Source organism: Vidua macroura, chromosome 6 (assembly GCF_024509145.1).
Source record: "Vidua macroura isolate BioBank_ID:100142 chromosome 6, ASM2450914v1, whole genome shotgun sequence".
In the NCBI taxonomy this organism is placed as follows: Eukaryota; Metazoa; Chordata; class Aves; order Passeriformes; family Viduidae; genus Vidua; species Vidua macroura.
Window position 1 is genome coordinate 48072116 of NC_071576.1, and position 15658 is coordinate 48087773.

General features: G+C 41.4%; 1 protein-coding gene across 3 annotated transcripts in view; it reads left to right on the forward strand.

The window, feature by feature from the left end:
• The first annotated feature begins 887 nt into the window (after nt 1-887).
• The window catches only part of C6H11orf24 (chromosome 6 C11orf24 homolog), an 83748-nt gene continuing 68977 nt past the window's right edge, over nt 888-15658 (forward strand). For 2 of the 3 annotated variants that reach the window (XM_053981595.1, XM_053981598.1), the window contains exons 1-2: nt 888-3302; nt 3607-4898. The gene's annotated coding sequence lies outside the window, so the exon portion shown is untranslated. The remainder of the gene's footprint in view (nt 3303-3606; nt 4899-15658) is intronic. The other variant, XM_053981596.1, reaches the window with a different exon arrangement.

Consider the following 15658-nt stretch of genomic DNA (forward strand, 5'->3'; position numbering starts at 1 on the left):
CGACCTCCTCGCCCCGTCCGGGGAGACGCCGAGTGCCCCTGCGCTCCAGGCGGCGGAGGGACACCGCTGACACCCGCAACAGCGCACTCCGCGGAAGGATACAACGCTCGCAGGGAAACACAGCCCGCCCCCACCCGCGCCGCTCCTCGCCTCCGCCTCCTCTCGCCGCCGCTTCACCGCGGGCGGCGCGGGAGCAGTCGGGGCAGCGCGTCCGGCCGCGGAGCGGGGACGGCAGCGCTTGCGGGGCCCATGACCGCCCGGCGCGGCGGAGGGATCTGGCCGAGGAAGGGGAGCGAGGCCCGGGCCGCCCCGCACGGCCGTGTGTGCGGGAAGAAGTCCCGCTCCGGGATCCCTCCGCGCGGTGCTGCCCTTTAAACACGGGGGACTCGCCGCCGCGGGGCGCGCACCGGGATGGAGCCTGGATGCGTCTCCTTGTGCCGCCTCGTGGGTCCCCTGCTGTGCTGGTCTCGGGGGTCCGGGAGGCGACAGTTTCCCCCTGCCCCGCCTGAGAGGGGAGTGAGACCGCAAACTCAGATCTTCCGGCACCTGTTCCCCCCCGCGCCTCTGCCTGACAGAGGCATTTAGAAATGGCCCCCGCGGGCTGGAGGGGCCGGAACGGCACGTCCCTCCTTTCCCCTCCTCTGTCCGGGGCAGCGGCGGCGGGGCCTGCGGCGGACGGTGGTCGCGGCCTGTACGGGGCCGTGGCGGCAGGAGCGCCCCCCCGGTGGCGGGGCGCGGCCGTGCCCCCGCGCCCGAACAAAGGCGGCGCCGCCAGTGTCGCGCCCCGTCGCGGTAGCGGGGCGGGGAGGCACGGCTACGATACCGCCTGAGGGCGGGAACGGGCAGAATTACACGCGATTGTGGGGAAAAAAAGCTTGTTAATGCAGTAGCTTTGGAGTGGTACTACGTTCGTGGGGCTTGGAAAGCTCGGAGGGCAACGTTTTCCTGCTGGAAGTTCAGGAATTTTTCGATGTGCGTGATGTTTCATGGTGCATATTCTGTATTTTGTTGTACAATAGGCTTGTTGCAGTACAAAGTATTCTCGAATAGGAGCTTTATTTTTATAAGTTTTTCAAAGCTTTTAGATTGTTTATTCTAAGGCAACCAGAAACAATTGTGGAAGAGGGAAAGCTTTTCCGTGTAACACCTATCCTGTCAACAGCTACTCACCCAGAATACCAAAATCTCAGCTTTATGCATAGTAGGATGCTAAAGGTTTTCAATTGAACGTAATTTTGCATGTGACTTTGTTTGATTTTGCTTTAATAACACCAGTGAGACGATACTTGGAAATGCCATGTGTCTCAACAAGCCAAATTGCTAGGCAAATTGATTTTACTCTAATTTGATAACAAGAAATTGCATCTGAAGCTGAGATTTTGCCTGCCCAGTTGCTAAACCAGGTTAAGATAGACTTTTACAGGTGAATTATCAATGTCTAAGATATTTAATTCAAACCAGAATGGACTGTCAGCAGCATTGCACTGTGATAATCTTAGTAACAATATGTGTATATTGTTTTGTAGTGCCCCAGGTTGCTCTGTAGGTTTATGGGAATGGCTACAGTCCTCTTGGAAGGGTGGATATTACTAGATTGGAACATGCTGACTTCAGTCTTTATGGCAACAAGAGTTTTCTATAGCTCTGGCAATGGCTGGTGAATCCTTAGTGTGATTGAAAGCAGCACACAGAAAAACTCCTATTTACATCCTTTCCAGCAGGTGATCTGGTGACAAAGCTCTGGCTACATCTGAAAGGACAATTTTTATTTTTTTTCCCCCCCAGAATTCATTTTTCTGAGACTTATTTCTTCTGGTAACAATTACAGAAGCTTAATGAAAAAATAATCACTATTTCCAATTCAATTACAGTTTGTTATTTCTTCTGCATTGTAGTGTTTTTTCATTGTAGGCCTTTGAGTCAATAGGACAAAATACTGTCTTTGAAAGTAAGAAAGCTGGGTGATCAAACCATGGTCAAATTATAATAGGATGCTTCAAGAATAAGTTTACTATGTTAAATATGCCTTTATGCCTTTTTGTTATGTTTGTTGTTATTGTTGGATTTTGTTTGTTTTGTTTGCTTGGGGGTTTTTGTGGTTTTGTTTGTTTTTTTGTGTTTGTTTGGGTGGCTTGTTTTGGTTTTTTGGGGGTTTTTGGTTTTTTTTGGTTGTTTTGTTTTGTTTTGTTTTTTGGAAACCAGCAGATACATGGCAACTATCTCCCACTAAATGCAATTTGGGTAATTCATTAAATTTTGTATAGTATGTTCAGACTTCAATTTAGAAACTGTTTAGGTTAGTTTCAACATTAGTTTTACTTTCTAAGTTAATGTTACCACATCAGCCTAGACCCTTACCAGAACATGAGAAAAATCTCAGGTAATAAACCTCTGTTGTTTCTACTTAGTTATCAAAGGATGGGAATGATGGAATCATTTGTTAAAGGTGGAAGAATTTCAATCACATGTTACTCAGGATATCTGTGTTGATTTTGTGACTTCTGGAGACTTTTTTGTTTTTCTGGTACTATTAAGACAAAAGATTTTCAGCATGTACGAAGACCTAGATAAATTTCAGCGTGCATTGGCAAGAATCAGTAGTTTTAAATTCCCAAAGTAGTTTTCCTAAATTGTTACAGTTATTTTAAAAAATTGCTTTTTGCAGATTTTCCCACTTTGGGAATAGCTTTTACATTTTCAGCATCCCATATATGCTATGACAGCACAGCTCTAATATTGTAAACATTTTTGGTCATCCAGTTTTTACTGGAAATTTGTAGTTACTAAAATATTAATTTGATGAGTAGTTTTGTACAAGCCATATCTTTTAAGAAGCAAAAGGTGAACCTTAGACTTGAGTTGCATGTAGAAGCTGCTGCTGCACTGTGATCTCTGGGGCTTTGTGTGGGCCCAGACCTCTGCCCATGGCTGCAGGGTCAGAATCCAGCCCTGAGCCTCCCTCTTCCAAACCACCCCTAACAAGACCTTGCCATTGATATGAAGCCAAATCCAGCTTAAGCTGAAAAAGATGCATCTCTAGCTGAGCAAATGGTGTTCTGTGTGCCCACTCTATTTGCAAATCTGATTTACAGCCTGTGGCAGTGGGTAATTTGGAGAACTGCAAACATACAACCATGATTGAAAAGTCCATCACCTGCCTGACAGTTCTACTCTGCCATGCAGGTGTTGGGGTTTTATTTCTGACTTTTATTCTGCAGTGCTTTTACAGAGACCCAGCATCAGCAGCTGTGACACAGACATCTGGGAGTGTTCCTGTGCCAGTGTCAAAGCCGAGTTGTCAGGTATGTTCTGGCTCTTTAGCGCACCTGCCAGGCTCTAAGGCTCCCTCATGCCATAAAAGTTTTAAAGCACACCATGACTTGTGCTTTGCCTTATGTAAAACTTGTGTTGGAATTCTAAACTGGAAATACTGTGCCCAAATCCTTACCCTCAGTTCTGACAGTCGTAGGAGCCCAGCAGTATCACTGAGTGGAGGTGAAGTATGCAGAAGCAGAGAGTGTTACAAGGAAGGAGCCAAAGGAAATCATCAGGTGTAATGAGCCTGATCTTTCATTTATGGTGGTTTTTTTTTTATATTCTGTGCAGGGCAAGGAGTTGCTCTGTAGCCATCACTTTCACTGCTGCGAAGAAATGATGTGTGAAGAGGTAACAGGTTTCACATTGCAAACAACACTCTTCTGTTGGCATGGTCACACTGAGAATTTGTTTCCTTTGTGTGCTGGGTGAGTAAATACCTTCCTGTGGTAGCTGTGAGAGGATCAGTCCCTTTCCTCTGTGCAGGAGCAGGATGTTAAACACCAGCCACTGTGAGGTGCTGGCAAGTGGACTCAGGCCATCAAGGTGTGACCACCTCTGGCTGATGTCACAAGTTGGTTTTGACAGACAGTCACAAACCCAAAGCTGGATATCACAACTGACTATACTTAGGAAGAAAATAAAAGATGTTTTCCACCAAAGTCTTATTAATTTGTCAAAAATGTATGTATTCGTAGTAGCAGATGGTCAATAACAGATGATAGCCTCCTCTGTAAATTAATGGCTGTAATTCACTTGAGGGGATCTGCTGATGTCATAAGCTGCCAGAGTGCAGCTTGAGTGATTTATTAACAGCTGCAGAAACCCTAGGCTGAATTACATCCTTGTATTCACTTAGGGTCTGCAGATATTTATTTATAAAATGTGTAGGTTTGAATTTCTTGATGCTTATAGGGATGTCTTCTGTGACTCCAATGTAGGGGCACAGTGAAAAAATGCTGAGTATAAAAGCTCAGATGCCTGCCCATGATTAAAGGCAAATTTTCTCCACTGCTGCATGTCAACATCATCCCTTTTCTTTATGTTTGAAATCAGCTAATCAGTATCTGTAGAGGTTTACATAAGTCCTGTTTTGGGTTTTGTTTCTCCCCACCATCAAATATAAATGATGTCATTATCTTCACGTGCAGGAACCTCTGTCACTCAATGTTGTCGTCACAGCCTCTGTGCACATTGGGCTGTGTCCAGCCCAAAAAGCTGGGAGAGGGTTGAGGAGTTCAGCTGTAAGTGCTATCTGTAATAATAACTGGATTTTGCTGTTTAGAAAGAAGGCAATGGACACAGAAGGCTAGAAAAGGTGCCTGGAAACCAAAACTGTTTGTGTACGGGAAGGGGATTCTCCATGTTCAGGGAGAAAACCTTCCTTTCTTCCATGAAAATGGTGAAAATAAAATTTTTCTGAATAGGGATCCTAGATTTATTACACCCTTCTAACATATGAACATATGTAAGCAAATGAAACAATAATAATTTCAATTCCTTTTTCCTTCTCCCCAGAAAATTGGAGCTGATTAGGATGATATTAAATCCTGTTTCTCAAATAAAGGATGCATTTCCAAAATGTAATTCGAGTTGTAGAGGAAGAGGAAAAGGGAGATGAGAAGAAATTATGAAGAATTGCATGGCAGGAAGGAACAGTCAGAATTCATTTGCAAATAACTATGCACATTACATTTGCTGGGAGTTCTCTCAAGAAATTCTGCATCTTTAGCAAATGTTTGGATGCCAGTTAGAACTCACTGAAAACCCTTCTGTTTTTCTCTCTTTTCTCTCTTCTCTAAGATTAGTTTTGTATGTTGATAGATTTCACCAGTCCTTGGAAGAATGCTGCAGTTATTGTTCTCAGCAAGGAATGCTGATTTGCTATTGAGCAAATACTGCTTTGTTCCTGCTTTCCTTCACCAATGTCTGTCTGTCTGACTTGTCTCTGTGTAAGAAGTACGGATAGAAGTAAGGTGGTATTTGTACAGAAAACAAAGGTTGGAACTTGAAGAAAAACAGGCTCCAGGTATTGTTCACAGCCTTGAGGCAAAGCCCTTCCAATTCATTATGAATTTACTAATTTCAGTAAGTCTGTTACTGCTCTTACAGTGTCATGTACAAAGCCCAATCGCATGAGGGACCCACAATATTAGATGTTATACAAATGTACAGGAAGGTATCAAAAAGGTATTTTAAATAAAGATGTGGTTTATTGTTTTGGTTTTAATTTTGTTGGGTTTTTTTTGTTTAGTTTTTCCTTTTGTTTTGGTTTTTTTGTTTTGGTTTTTTTGTTTTGGTTTTTTTGTTTTGGGTTTTTTTGTTTTGGGTTTTTTGTTTGTTTGAATTTTTGTTTATTTTTGTTGGGTTTTTTTGTTGTTGTTGTTGTTGTTGGGGGGGGCAGGGTGTGTGGTTTTTTCTTTTTCCCTGGAATGAAATGCTCACTTCTGGATGCTTTTAAAATTGCTTATGGCTTTGTAGTAGCACATCCTGGAAGTTTGACTCCCTTGGCTCACTTTTAACTTCATAGGTACATGCAGCAGGTGACCAGCTGGACCAAGGCCAGCCCATGATTTGCAACTTCCAGGGCAGTTGTAAAAGCGTTCTCCATTTCCTCTTGAGTTGTACCTGAATCCATCCCTTTTTTTTTTTTATTTTTTCAAACTCAGCTTAGGTTGTTTGGGGTTGCTTTTCCTTGTCTCTGTGTCTTTGCTTTGCTTGCTTAATTTGGGTGCAGTTTGTATGAAGGCTGCTATACAAAAACTTTGAGAGCTTGGCAAGTGTCTCCCTTAAGCTGTATTGATCTCTGTGATTTTTTTATGCTTTGGAGGGAGGAATTGTTACTGTCTTCCCAAAGCTCCATTGTTACTCAGAAATTCATTATATGGGCTTGAATTTTTCATTTTCTTTTGTCGTATCAACAAGGAAGGCTGCTAATTCTGTAATTTTTTTTATCATCAACCTTTTCCTCCCTGCACAGACAGGCAAATCAGTGCAAGGCTACAGAGTCCCAAGGAGTTACGATACATTGTGTTACTCCCCATTCCTGATTATTCTGCAAGTTCAGAGAAAATTTGTTCCACAAACTACAGCAAAATGCCTGGTGCTCTCAGTCCCCCAAATCCTCTAAAACAGAGACAAAGCAGAGGTAGTTGTTACACCTGACCTAATCCTGAGTGGCCACCAGAAGAAACAATGAACTGCTTACTATCTCTCATGGTAAATAGTAGTGAACCAGGTTCTGCTATGCAGACTCTTTGGGCTGCCTGGACCACACCTGTTAGAAGGGAAGAAGGAATTGCATTCATCCATTACAGATTGCTGAATCCAAAGAGATGGTATTTGCAGTTCTGTTACTGAGCAGTCTCCAGCCATGTGAACAGCGGTAGGAACCTGTGTGTTAAGTGATAGAGCAAAACCACAGATTTCACCTTGCAAGCTTTGTTCTTGTAAAAAAATTTGGGTGGGCGCTTTTTTCTTGGATGGAGTTGTTTTGGTTTTGAGGGGTTTTGTTTGTTTTGTTTTGTTTTTTTTTTTTTGGTTTTTTTTTTTTTTTTGGTTTGTTTTTCAAGTACAGGATCATGGAATATTCTGATGGATACTGATCTGATTCCACCTGAGTATGCTGATCAAAGTGTTATTTGTCCATCTATATTTATCTACATTACTTCTACTAATACACACATGGAAAAATTAGTGTCTGTTTCTGAAATGATCCAAACAGCAGAAAAAGGGCAAAAAGGATCCAGAAATGTGCCTATTTCATGTTCTTGTTGCAGATTTTCATGCACTCACACTGTCTGCCATTATCTAATTACAAAACCTAACAGTATTTTCTTCTCATCACTGCTTTTGGATTTGTTGGAGAGATATGTGGGTATTCATCTTTCTCCCTCTCTTACCAGAGCCTGTCAGGCCTTTGGCTTTTCCTGATGGAGGATGGTTCTCAGGTGTGGTTTTGGTTGAGTTTTGTTTTGTTGTTTTTTTTTTTTTAATTCATGAGATGCTCATGTCCTTTTATGCTCCATCAGCATGAAAGAGTTACCTCACAGTGAGCACTGGATATACATGCAAATCATGTATCTCTTCTGACATAAACCACACAGGCACTTTGCCAAGAGTAAATCCCATGAGAAGGGCAGTAAATCAAGCACAATGTTCTCTTTTCCCTATGTGTACCTCTAGCCCCAGCTATTGTTTCTGGAGAGGCTGCCTTACCCAGCAATGGTGCAGTAGCAAATGGATAATTTGTGTTCTTGTAATGTTGGCTTCATATCCCAGGGCTGGCACAAGAATTTTTCCTCTCCTTGGAGAAAAAAAAAAAAAAAAAAAAAAAAAAAGGAAAAAATTAGAGAATTTCTGTCAAGTGGCAGAAAATAAGTTGAGTGCATCTCTGCAGCATTTCCATCAAGCAAAATGGAGTTTATGTGTTCATTACTTGCTCAGAAAGGGGAATAATGTCTTTTAACATTTGATTACACATTTTGGAAGAATACAAGAGGTTAATTTAGGGGAGGGAAGGATGAGGAGTTTCTGTCCTTTTTTACTTCATTTATGTATTTTGGGGAAGAATAAAAAATCTGAGCTGAAGTAAGTTTGGACCAGATGATCTATCAACACCTGCAACAGTGGAAAATGTCTCAGGATTTAATATATGCAACCACTGAGCATCATTTTTTCTTGCATGTCTTTTACATTGAAGGCTTGCATCTTATGGAGGTAGTTTTGAGAACAGTTTGGAAGAAAGCCAGAAAAAATCTCTTCCAAAGCCAGCCAATTTTTGTTAGACATTTGGATACAGTACCAGCTATGAGTTATGTGGGAAAAACCACTTTGGTTTTATTTGATGTTGAAAGACATACAGGAGTCTTGGTGTTCCTCTGGTGATTCAACTCTAGAGTGCTACATATCTGCTTTGCTGTATCACCCTTACAATTCTGCAGATGGGAGTGTCACACCATTTTACATGACATTGGCCCTAAAACTACTTGATCAGCCTCAGGAGAGGTTCGTGAAGGTCCAAGGCAAGTTTCACTCTGTAGAGGAGGAATTTTCAGTGACTTTCCCTTTGGTTTTTCAAAATCATTATCCATTTAAGGTGCTAAGCTTAGGCTGATTGAGAGAGATTGTTGCTCTGCTCTTTTGGCAATCGGAGATCACTGTAAAATGTCACAAAGTGGGCACTCTATCTCTGCTTTTCAAAATTTTCTTTCTAATGCCCAGTTGTCTACTTTGTTCATGTAACGGTGAGTTCTGCTAAAGTCTGTGATAAATAATTTGTTTACTCAGAGTGAAAGAAAAATAGATCATTTGTCTGTGCTTACTTTTGAGGCTTTCCCTCAGTGTGCTTGTGATAACTATGTGTATCTCAGTGCAATGGCATTACAGCTTTGATAAGATGTCTTCCCTAAATATGATAGAAAGTCTTGCTGGACTCCAAAGAGCAATGCAGTAAATCTGCCTCAGTTATTATCACTTCAGGAGCTGTCATAATTGACCTGCTTCCTTGTGGCTGTAAAGCACATTGAAATATATTACTGTAAAGAACCTTTTCACTCTCCTCTCAGCTCTTTCTGGGACTGAAGCATGGAAAAAAAATTTGATTACTGCCATGGAGTTCATGGAGGAGGCTTGATGCCTCTATTCTAAGGTTTGGAAAGACTGTGTTATTCCTGGAGGCAGAATGGAAGGCAAGAGATAGAAATTTAATCTGTATTCATTTTTTCATACAGGCAAGTGAGAAGTTACCAACACATCTGGACTGGGCTTTGCCTTGGCAACAAGGGTTTTTTTTGGCTTGACAGGGTTGTTTTTGGTTTTTTTTCCTCTGTTAAGGACTCCATCCTGATGACTTTGGCATTTGTGTGAAACCACAAAGTGGTAGATGAAGGAGGCAGGATTGCAAGCTCTGAAGTTGGTGAGTGGGCTGATACTTTGAAATGACAGAAGGATAGAATCAGAGAAGAGGGAATGTAATGTGTTCTAGACATGCCCATCTATTCTTCTGACTTCGTTTTTCTGCAGACAGCACCTTCTTCTTGGTCAGTCTCAGAAGCTGTCTGTCTGCTTTTCTTCTTAGTTGTAACACTTCACTAACAGTTTACAGAGGGAGCATAATTAAAACACAAAATCCTTCACTGGAAATGGTGCCATTAGAGGATAGTGAAAGGCTGGGATGACAGATTCCTCAATGCAGTTCTGGTTTTGCATGTGAAACATTTCACTAATCTCCTGTCTCCCTCTGTTATTTCATTGTCCTTCTAATCTTCTTTTTCATACCCTATCAATAAGTTAATGAAGTCTACCTCAAAAGTTTGCTATGTGACTTAAGAGTGTTCAAAAATTGCATTGCAGTGAAGTAAAAGATTGTCCTGAAATTCAGCCTTTCACGTTCTCCTCCTTTCCCATAATTTAGAGGAAGAATAAACTTGTGTCCAGCTTTCTAGATGAGCTAGAAAAAAAAGTTCATTTTGATTGGCTGTAACTTTCTGACATTCCTTCTCAGCCTTCTGACAGAAGTAACCATGGTCATGGCAATGCAGTGATAGGTCTTGCAAGATGAAGGCTGATTGAAAATTTTGTCTTTCTTGAAATTTCTGTGGGTTTTGAAGACCTGGGTCAACCTTCTGGGAGGGTATAGTTTCCCCAGCAGGAGCAAGGAGGGTCCAGTGTGCAAATACTGCTTTAATGAAGCGTTGACAAAGAAGCAGCCTGTGCTCCAAGACTGAGGGAAGTCTGGCTCACATGATTCAGAGTGCTGAGTGTGTAGCTGAAGGCTAGTCAATAAATGCCAAGCCTATTTACCTCTTTGAAGAATTCCAAGATGCCTCTGAGGAGAGGTAGAGACACACAGGAAAACTTGGTCAGTGACACACCAGGATAAACAAGGAGTTTCCCTGTTCAGAGTTAGTGAGAACATGGATGGAGTGATCAGAGTAGATGCTTGCACATATCTGCATAAAGCAAATCAGTTTTGCTTCTCCTGCTTTGCTGTCCTTTCTCATTCCCATTACCTGAATGCAAAAGAACATCTGATGATAGGGGAAATTTTTCTTGATTCTTCTGAATATTAATGGGAACCCCCCCCCTTTTTTTTTTAAGGAGCTCTGGCTTTTCTAGTCAGTGTTTTTTTTTTTTTCACACAAAGGGGAACATGATGTGCCATCGAGTCAGAAAGCTGCTTCCCCAACAGATGTCTGCCAGTATGAGAGGTCATATATGCCTGACCTGCCATGAGCAGAGAGAGGCTGCTCTCTCTCAGGGGCTTAGAGCCCAGTTTATCAATACAACTTGTTCACATCCCAACTACTCTGGAAAAACAGCTACTTGCTGGCAGCTAATAAATGATTAGTCCCCAAAAAGGCTGCTAGGTTCAAATCTGTAAGTGACATGGCAGGGATCAGCTGTGTAGGTGGCTGCAGGATGCAATGATTTTTCTGGGAAAGCTGAAGTCAGTGGAAGGCCCTGGTTTCACTGAGGAACCTTAAGAGTAAAAGCAATATCTTATTAAATTTCTAAGTAGTCTGATAGACTCTGTCTTATGAACAGAATTCCAGGCTTGAGATCAGGCATTAATCAGGCCTAGTGTTCCTGTGCATAAAGGGCACTGTGTGTGAGGCCCAGCTGCCAAAGATGTTGCTGCATGTGCAGTGTTGTGCTGAATGCAGAGATTACTGCACCTTCACAGCAAACCCTGAAAGTTTTCCTCAGCTGCCTCAAGAAATACAGCAACTTTATTCTTTGCATTGAAACAGCTTCTGTGCTGAAACTGAGAAGTACAGAAGAAAAACCTTCCTTTTCCCAGTCCAGCTTTGCTTTTGGTAGTGTAGTCATCTCCTCAAGAAAACCTTAGACCTGGTATTTAAGAGCAATGTCTTTAAAGGACTCCACGACTGAAATCAGAACTTGTTCTTTATTATAGCTCCCTCACAGGTCTTGGTCTTCTTTTCATTATGGTTAAATAATATAAATTCACTTTAACTTTTTCATAGTAACACCTAACATCTGATATAGGTATGCTTTTGGTTTCTGCTGTCCTTTTTTGTCCAGAAAGTATAGATATACCAAACAGATTAATGCTTTCAATTATGTGTTTTGGGGTTTTTTTGGAATTATTGAAATAAACTCCAGGATTTTAGCTTACAAGATCCTACCCTGCCTCAGCTTCTTTGTGAAGCTACAGTCTGTACAGTCTGCCAGTCCTGTTACACCCCATAATAACCATTAGCCTGTTCTCTAGGCTTTTATCCTTTACATCCAGTATCCATCCATTAGGTGTAGCAGGCAGAGCTTGTAGGACAGGGTTTGCCAGTCTAATCATCCTTGCCCCAAAGAGGCCACTTACCTGCGAAGCCCCCTCTCCCAGGCACTGTGTCAGAGCTGCTCTGGCCATCTGGCCATGCTCGGGTTGGGCAGTGGGCATCCCTTGTGAGGCTGCTGCATCTCTGAACCTGAGCTCTGTGTGTGGATACCTTCTGCATTCACACAGAAATGCAGACACTTCATTTGCATTCTTCTTCCAATTGCTTTTATGTTGGGGATGGAATTTCAGATTACAAATCTGACAAGCAGCAGTGGTCTAGTTACAGTCTCTGTTAAGCTTTTAAAAACCAAATGGCCCCTCTTAAGTGAGAAGTCTTCAGTGTAGAAGCCAGATATTTGTTACTTTAAAAATGAAAAAAAATATTCCAAGCAGTTCTTAGCTGTTCATTTTTTCCTCATATGTTTGTTTATTCGAGGCAGAAAAATGTGTTTGGTTAAAATACTAGTAAGTGGAATTTCTAGGTGGAGCTCTACTTTTGGTGTATTTTTCATCACCATTTTGTAGCTAACGCCCAAGTGCTGTACTACTGAGTTGTTCTGCTAGAGCATGTTCTAGCCCATATTCCTCTCTGTTCTGCAAGGGAATGGAAACTCCACAGGTCATAAGCCAGTAATCTATTGATTCATTATATCAGCCAGACACTATAGAGCAGGCATTTTGCAAAATCCTGCTGCCTTAGTGTGGCTGTTCATCTGTCTGTTTCTTGTTGTGAAAAGTTTTATCATATCTCCTGGGCCAGATGATCTAATTTTTAAGTGAATTTTCAGTTTCTTTTGAAGTAAAGTATTTTCTGAAGTGAAATTTTGCTGAGGGAATCTGTTAATGCACCGTGTCTCTGTAACCTCTTGTGGTGAGATGGTAGTTATAGACAGGACAGACTGACAAGGCCTTTTCTGTGGGGGCGAGGGCAGCACAGAGTAAAGCTTGCTTTCAAACAAGGGATTACTGAATCCTTGTTTGCTCTCCTGCTGTTTGCAATCTTATTTATGAGTCTACTCTTAGTCCTCCTATTTTAGGAGAGAATTGTGAAAAAGGTGATTCATTGCTCATGATGCCTGACACCCTCTGACTGTGGAGCCTGAATAGTTTGTGTACCCTGTACAAACTTGGGTGACTGCATTAGTTTTTGGCTTCCTGTGGTCAACATTTGATTGTCTTGGGTCAAGATTCCTTTGACCATGGAAATACTGACATGCTTAGACATTGTGGCAGGGGCACACATATTCTCTAATGGCCTTGGCAAAAGACACTAGTAAACTTGTTTACCTGTTTTGTCTCTGTCATCCTCCTCATCTCAAAGTGAATTGAGAATTGTTAGTTTTTCTGTCAGCCTCTCCTCAGTGCTAGCAGGCCATTCCATGTGCAAGGTGTTGAATTTCTTGTTTGGGTTTGTTTAGTCAGCTATGCATTATCCTGTGGGCAGGACACAGGGCTGGACACACATGAGGTCACCACAGCTGTCAGGAATGATTTTAGGTTCAAAATTTGGAGAAAACAGCAGTCTGTGCTTGTGCCACCTGAAGGATTCCACACGAACTCTATGCTCTTCATACTGCTTGTGCCTCAGGATTAGCCATGAACTTCAAGAGTCCATGGGCAGACAGAGTGTTTTCTTCAGGAAACAACTATTTGTGCTGTGCAATTTTTGCTGGCTTCTGGATTGCCAGATGAAATGTGATGCATGGTGTCCTAAATGGATTGATTCCTGGTTACCTGGAGAAGAGGAACTGATACTCCTAGTTACAAGACTGTTTGAGGTATCTGGGCTAATAAACTTTTCACAATAAACACTGTCTGAGGTATCTGGGCTACTAAACTCTGTTACAAGACAGGTGCCAGAAAAGGATCTAGGGCTTTCCTTCCTTTCCTTGATAATGAATTTCTGATGAAATGTTTTTCCCCCATCAGGCTGGTACCCTAATTTATTGACTTTCAGTTAATATTTTGTGTCTATACTTGTTTTCCTGAGCCCTTGAAAATGCAGATGCCTATGTCCAAGGTTTCCTAATGCTCTGAACAGTGGGGACTTGGACATACTGCCTTCTGTGGAAAGCTGGTTCTTGTAATAAGTTCAAAAATTGTATTCTGTAACTGCTTAACGTTCTCCAGTATTTAATAGGAAGATCTTGTTACCCTCCACAGGCTATGAACTTAGAAAACTGAGAACTAGAGATCAGGGATTGTCCCAGTACTGACCTTCTGACTACCCATTTCTTACTTACTGCCCAAATTACTTCTTTTCTATAGTAGAACAATGTAATGATCTTGCTTGATCTCTATGTTTATGTAAGGGCAAAAAAATTACCAGGATATTTTAAATTAGCTCTTAATAAAGCCTTTCTGATTTATTGCAGACTCTTCTGGAAAGCTAAGTCTCCCATAAAATCCTGTAGCAGTGATTTGGAAATTTAATTATGTTTTTGCTTCAGAGGTTATGAAAAGAAATTTCTTTGTGAGGGAGGGAAAGGGAGCTGAACTTTTGAAATCAGTCTCTTGCACTGAAGAAGGCCAGCTAGAGCTAGGTTCATTAATAAAACTTGTTTTTATGGAGCAAGGTTTCTAAGCAAAGGAAAAGACAAACTGTAACTGAGAGCAAGCATTCAAGGAAGCTCTTGAGGCCAACATCAGCAAAACTTTTGGTTTATTACCACAGCCCAGGCACAGTTATACTGATGTAAAATAACTGAGCCAAAAGAATATTACCATTTACCTCTGTTATGAATGGTAAGCATTAGTGCATACTATTGTCCATTCTGCGTGGTGGTGAGGATGATGATGCACAGGCAGGACGTTACCACCATCTCTATCCAAACCCATGAAAATCCCTCATCACAGAGTATTCACATGGAGGAGTTGCTGATGCTGCTTTCAGAAGGAAGAATGTGTGTCAGGGCCTTGTTCTGTCAGCTTTAAGACCAGATCTTTGCCCTTTTCACCCCTTCTATGCCATTCAGCTAGTGCCTTTTAATAGCTTTATTCTAGCCTTATATATTTACCTGCAGCCACACATCAAAATCAATACCTTCTCTTTAGAATTCATTTGATGCATTACAGTACTGGAGAGAATTTCCAGTGGGAATACTGGGAAATTGGAGACTAGTTACCAAGTAAATATCTGAGGTCTGATGCCAGAAGGCTGTTCTGGTTTCATAAGCACATTTTAATAATTTTTTGCCTTTGTGTATGTCAAAATCATAGCTGAATGATTCTTGCTTGTGATTCTAAAGAAATTTGACTGAGATCCTTTTCTTCTTTTTTCACTCAGTAGCAGCTTCTGGAGTTTTTCCACTCTGGCTGTGGAAAAACCTGGTCTAATGAGGCTGCACAAGACCAAATGCATCCCCCATCTTGGTTCCCCTGGGTCATCAGAGCTCTTCGTTGCTTTGTTCCTCCTGATGCTTAATCCAACCTGCTGTGCAAAGGAGGTTGCTCTAATTGTGTTTGCTCCCTACATAAATTTTTGTGGTAAACAAAGGTTTTGCCATACTTCTCATTATACTAGAAATCTTAACAAAACACTTCCTCAACTAATGACTTTTTCTCCCCCAACAATTTGGGTCCAGCTGTTCATTTAACAAATAACGGTGTTGCTCTTTTCTTTTAGCACCCTCTAATAAACCAAGAGTAAATTACTGACTGACCTACTTACTGGAATTGTTTAAATAATCCTCAATATGGCAGTATAATTTGATGCCTTAAAATACAGGGCATACAATTTGCAATTTAAAAGAAGAAATATTGGATATTAACACAAGTGGGTAACATAATAGCCTGAGGAATTTTATGTTTCATATCTAAGGTCCCCCTCCTTTTTTTATTCCTTTCAGCAACAGCATTTTGTTCTCTCTTGTACATGAACTTATTCCTGAATTTCTGAATGAATATTTCACCCATCTCTGAGTGGTCTGGAGCTAAACTAAGATATGTGTTTTCTATCTTTAATAGCTGTATGTTTTAAAGGGAGAACAAAATGTGTGCTTGCATTGCACCATTTCTTGCTTTGTGCATTCCTTATACATC